The sequence below is a fragment of the Arachis stenosperma genome, chromosome 9, assembly GCF_014773155.1.
Source record: "Arachis stenosperma cultivar V10309 chromosome 9, arast.V10309.gnm1.PFL2, whole genome shotgun sequence".
NCBI classification, from domain to species: domain Eukaryota; kingdom Viridiplantae; phylum Streptophyta; class Magnoliopsida; order Fabales; family Fabaceae; genus Arachis; species Arachis stenosperma.
In genome coordinates, this window is record NC_080385.1 from 98,912,963 (window position 1) to 98,919,305 (window position 6,343).

The window sequence follows — 6,343 nt, forward strand, 5'->3', positions numbered from 1 at the left end:
CAAAATAGGAGTTGAACGCCCAACTGACACCTTGCCTGGAATTTAGACGCCCCAAGAGGATCAGGATGGCGTTTGGACGCCCAAAAGGGAGCAAGCCTGGCATCCAACACCCCAAGAGGAGTCCCAGCATGTGGATTCACCCCAAACTCGGCCCAAACACTCACCAAGTGGGCCCAAGAAGTGGATTGTCGCACCAGGAGTCCAGTTTATCTTACTTTTGTAATTCTTAGTCATTAGATTAGTATATATAGACAAGAGTTCACCCTTGTTAGGAACTTTTGCCCTTTTGCACGTTTCACTATTATCTTTTTGTACAGTATGAGCAACTAAACCTCCTATATTAGGGTTAGGAGCTCTGCTGATTCTCATGGATTAATAATATTACTGTTTCTATTTCAATGTGTTTGATTCTATTCTCTTATGTGTTCTCGTTCTTCAATCTTAATGAATTGGGGGTGAACCGTGACATTCATACTTGTTCTACATAGATTCCGTGTGAGTCTTGACCCAGATAGCATTGAACTAAAATTAGAGAATGCATTGCGGATTCCAAGAGAGTACCTGAGCAACTTTGGATACGTGACATGAAATCTCGTTGACCGTGGGTTACTGAGGTCTCTGTGGCGCTAAGGCTAGAGTCAGAGAAGCAGCATTCTCTAATCTAGAAGATCCGACCTTGTTTGTGGCATTTTGAGCAGGATTGTGAAGGAGAGTGGATTGCTTAGAGCTTTATTTTCGGCTACAGTGAGAAGTCATGAGTCAACTTGATGAGAGGACATGAGTTACTCGGGTATGGTGGACTGCTGTGGTTTAGAAGATATTAACTTGATGAGAGGACATGAGTTAGTCACTTATAGCTGACATTGAATGAATCATTCGTTATTAAAGTAGATAGTAAGAAAAGTTAATCCGGAAAGAAAAAGCATCTCCGAAGCCTTAACTAAATCATTATCACTGTTTTCACATCAATCTGGTATTTCGTACTTTATTATTTCATTTATGTGTTCACATACACAACCATCTTTTCTAATCGCTTGACTAAAATTTACAAGATAGCCATTGCTTGCTCAATCCAACAATCTCTGTGGGATTCGACCCTCACTCACCTGAGGTATTACTTAGACGACCCGGTGCACTTGCCGGTTCAGTTGTGCGAAGTTCAATTCCGTGCACCAACTGTCTTTTCTTAACTTTTTTCTTTGTTTTTATAGAGAGTATGGCTCCAAAATCTACTCATATGAGAACACTTAGAAATTCTAAAAAGAGTGCGGTAGCTCGGAACCTCCAATTGAAAAAATAACTCAGATCCTCCTCCGCGCGATCTTCTCCGAAGAAGTCAAACTCGAGCCCCTCCGATGCAAAGATAATCATCCTAACCCCTACTTCCCGGCTTATACCCCTGACCCTTCTCCTCGGTCTCCCTCCTCAGCAGAAGCCCCTTCCAAGAAACAGAAGGTGGATGAGGGGGATAGCATCTATACGAAGAGTTTTGATGCGTTGGCTTGGGGTGAAAAGAACCTTCTTCCTCATCACCATACGAGCATGGATGACGTGGCCCTTCAGAATCACCTCCAAACCTTAGCTCGTGGCGGACTTCGCATGGTCGGTGTGTGTGTGCTACTTTGGCTAGGGAACTGAGAAACACTCATATTTAGGTCACAATTAGTGCTCTGGTGGTCGCTCGAGCTGATGTGGAAAGGTTTAATGATATTAAGAAGGACCTGGAGAAAGAGAGAGAGACTTTAAGAACCAACGTTGAGAGAGCTCGGGAGAGATCAGTGAAGTCGGAGGCCGCCACTGTCTTGGCCGACGAAAAGATGAAGAAATCGAAAGAAAGCTATACCCGTGTTTACAGGGAAAAGCAGGAACTCCAAGAGGAGCTGGAGAAGATGAAAGAGAGATGTGCTGAACTTGAAGAGTTAGTGGCCTTGGGGATAAACAAGATGTTTGAGAACCTAGAGGCTCAAATCAAGGTCTTGGCTCCCGACCTTGAACTTTCTCTTTCACGGATAACATTGTGGTGGATGGCAAGATTGTCCATGCTCTTGATGAAGATGAGGAGGAACCTCCCCTTAGCCCGAAGACCTCGGGTCCTCAGATCGGTCAAACCTCAACGTCGGAAGCCTGGCCTGAAGTTGTTGTCGTGGAGACCTTTTCTTTGGTTCCTGATAGTATTCTAGCCGTGTCGATATCTGTTCATCCTCCAACTCCCTCGGCCAAGAAAAAAGATGTAGTCACGGGCGAGGACCTTACCTCTTTTATTGGGGAAAAGTCTTGAGCCCTTTTTGTTTCTGTTTTAGACTTCTGGAATGGCCCGGCCTGTGGGACTCATAACATTTTGACTTTTTTTTATAATTGTTGGTAGTTTTTTCTTAAACACTTTTACCTTTTATTTAGTTGTTTCTATAACCATTTTATGAAGTAATGTTCAAAAACCGTTCCTTTATATCACAGAGTGTTGCTCTATTTTTTGTTTGTAGCTGGATTATAGTTTGCTTTGACTTTTGAGCCATAGCAAATTTTATTAATTTAAGAGTTTCCTTTCACAGTTCCGACTTCTAACAATCGGCCTTTATTAAGTTACCTTTATAGCTCGTTTTTATTCGTCCTCTTTGAGGTCACTTTATACGAATTGTTTATATAACTTCTTACATTAACTTGTATCTCGTCGCTTCATCTTACTAACCATGTTTAGGTCAGTCAATGATTTTTGCGGTTTATCGAGCTTAAATTAATGCGTTCAAAACTAGAAAACTTTTGAAGAAAGAAATAGGATGGAAATTTTTATTAGTAATTAATAAATTCCTCTACAAATCTACTTACTAGAGGCTCATGTGCCCCTATCCCCTGTGTTGGTGCCTCGTTAAAAACCCTTATACCCGGGAAAAAGAGTACACCAAGGCAGTGAGGTTTGCTTTATCTAAATGTAGTATTTTTCTAAGGTTACATGTGTGCCAAGACCTCGGGAGCTCCCACCCTTGGAGATTGGATACTTTGTAGTAACATTTTCATAAGACCTCTACTATCTTGTAATGTCCTTTCCAATTTGCAGCCAGCTTTCCTTCTCCTGGTTTTTGTACTCCAATATCATTTCTGATCAGGAATAGGTTGTTGGTGGCAAAGTTCCTTTTTATCACCTTTTGGTTATACCTTAGAGCCATCCTTTGCTTTAGAGCTTCCTCCCTAATCCGATCTCTTTCTCGGACTTCGGAGAAGAGGCCGAACTCTTCCTTTTGTGCTTGGACGTTAACTCCTTTATTGTAAAATATGACTCTAGGTGATTCTTCAACTATTTCTATGGGAATCATGGCTTCCATTCTGTAAGCAAGTCGGAAGGGTGATTCTCCCATTATAGAATATGGAGTAGTCCGATATGCCTACAAGACTTGAGGGGACTCATTAGCCCAAACCCCTTTTGCATCGTGCAGTCGGCACTTTAACTCGGCGAGTATGACTTTGTTGGCAGGTTCGACTTGTCCGTTGGCCTGGGACTGTTCTACTGATGTGAATTGGTGTTTTATTTTTAGGTCGGCCACCAAGTTTCTGAAGGTTGAGTCGGTAAATTGAGTCCCAATGTCTGTGATGATAGAGTGGGGTACTCCAAACCTTGTGACAATGTTCTTGTACAAGAATTTTCGACTTCTTTGGGCAGTGATAGTTGCTAAGGGCTCCGTCTCGATCCACTTAGTGAAATAATCAATCCCTATTATAAGGTATTTGACTTGCCCTATTGCTTGTGGAAATAGTCCAAGTAGGTCGAGACCCCATTTCGCAAATGGCCATGGTGAGATGACACTGATGAGCTCTTCGAAGGTGCTACATGAAAATTAGCATGTTTCTGGCAAGGTGGACACGTTTTAACAAATTTAGCTGCCTCCCTCTATAAGGTTGGCCAGAAAAAACTGGCTCAGATTACTTTTTTGGCCAGTGATGGAGCTCCCATGTGATTTTCACATATACCACTATGTATGTTTTCTAAGACTTCCTTTGTGTTGGAGGTCGGGATGCATTTTAAGAGGGGTGTTGAGATTCCTCTTTTTATATAAGACATTGTGGACCAGTGTGTAATTTTATGCCTCTTTTATGAGTTTTCTGGTTTCTTTTTCATCCTTGGGGAGGACATCAAACTTGAGGTAGTTAATTATGGGGTTTATCCATCCTAAATTCTGGTTGGATATGGTTAATACCTCCTCCTCTTTTGATATGGATGGTGATTGCAGAGTTTCTTGAATGAGACTTCTATTGTTACCCCCTGGTTTGGTGCTGGCTAATTTTGAGAGGACATCAGCTCGGGCATTAGATTTCTGGGCTATACGTCGAACTTCCCTTTCTAAAAATTGTGTCATTTGTTCTCGGGTTTCATCCAATTATTTCTTCATAGTGTGATCTTTAGCTTGATAGGTGTCATTAATTTGCGAAGTTATTACTTGCGAATCGCTAAATACTATCAATTTCTCAGTCCCCACTTCTTTAGCCAGCAAGTAGGACTTCATACATTGCTTAATTGTTGGAAGCAGAGAACTCGAACCTTAAGAAGAGTTCTATCCGAGTTCCTTGGTCACTTTCTAGAATAACACCTTGATGAGAGTCGATCGTCAGTCTAGAATTTATCAATTTAAATCACGTCAAAATATAGTTCCAAACCAACAAATAACCATTAATCAAATTTTAATTTTGTTTGTCACAAGTGTAAACTAATAAAAACTGAGAGTGTTAGATCTCGGATCGTCTATCAAAGAAATTGCAGTGAGGTATACGTCTTATCGGTTATGAGATTCATGGGGGGTTTGCAAATAAGAAGACAAGAATTTAAATGATAATAAAATAAATCAAACAACTAAAGATAACAAATACTAAAGAGACATTCATGGCAAGGATTGAGAATCAAAGTTTTTTATCCTAGCCATTAATCATAATACAACAATCACCAAGAGTTAATCTGATTACGTTATCCCCATATTGAGAGAAATTTAAATAGGCCTAGTTAATTCCAATCCATAAGTAGCATCAATGGAAACAAGATTAACTAACAACTCTAGATCGCCAATCTAAATTGGGTATTAATGACTCAAGATTACCAAGCTTCTCTTTCCAAGTCAAGAATTCTGAAAATCTACTCTAAAACTAAGTCAAGCATTTTATCAAACGCTTTGTGTGCATAAAAATAAAAGCATAATAAATTGCAAGAATAATGAAATCTAAAGCTACCAAATGCAAGAAAATAATAATAACAACTCAATTAAGTAACAATAAACATAGAAACATCAAATTGCATTAAAGGAATCAAAATTAACAAGAGTATTCATAAACTAAAAAATGGCATAAGTGAGAAATTAACAAGAAGAACTAAGAAAATTAAAGCAATGGAACAAGAAAAAGTAAAGGAAACTAAATCAAAACAAGTATTTAAACCTAAATCTAAGATGAAATTAAACTAAAAACCCTAAATTCTAGAGATAAGATGGAGCTTCTCTCTCTAGAAAATGCCTAAAACATGGTTCCTAAGCTATCCTAATCCCCCCTTGTTCCTTCTTGAATTTGGCCTTAAATACTTCATAAATAAGTAGGATCTGGGTTTGAAAAGATTCAGAAATTGCCAGCCATGTTTTCTTTAAGTGAGTCACGTGCTTCGTGTCATGCGTATGCGCAAGGTCACGCTTACGCGCAACATAGCGATATATCAGGTCACGCGTACGCGGCAGGTCACACGTATGCGCGATCGGCATATTTTCAAAACTTCATTTCTTCATGAATTCTCCACTTTACATGCTTTTTCTTCACTTCTTTGATCCAATCCTTGCCTCCTAAACTTGAAATCACTAAACAAACCTATCAAGGCATCGAGTGGAATTAAAGTGAATTCAATTAAGCAAATTAAGGGCCTAAAAAATATGTTTTTAATCTTAAGTGCAAATTAGGAGAAATTCACAAAACCACGCTATTTCATTGAATAAATGTGAGATAAGTTAATAGAATCTACTCATTTTAACACAAGATAAACTTTAAAATTGGGGCTTATCACACCTACTCAACTTCTAACTTTGTTGGATGACCTGCATACGTACAGGTTCCATATGGATGGGTTCCCGGGCTTTCGGTATACTCAGCGACAAAGTCAGCAAGGTATTGCGACTTAATTGCTATCCGAACCTCATACCTTAGGTCGAACTCAGACAGCTCTACAGCCCATTGTAGTATTCTTCTGGCCAAGTCCATTTATTGTAGAATGTGTTTTATCAGTTGGTTAGTGTGAACTTTTATGGTATGATCCTAGAAGTAAGGTCAAAGTCTTCGAGATGTCAAAATAAGGGCATAAACAAACTTCTCTATCTTTTGGTAGTTC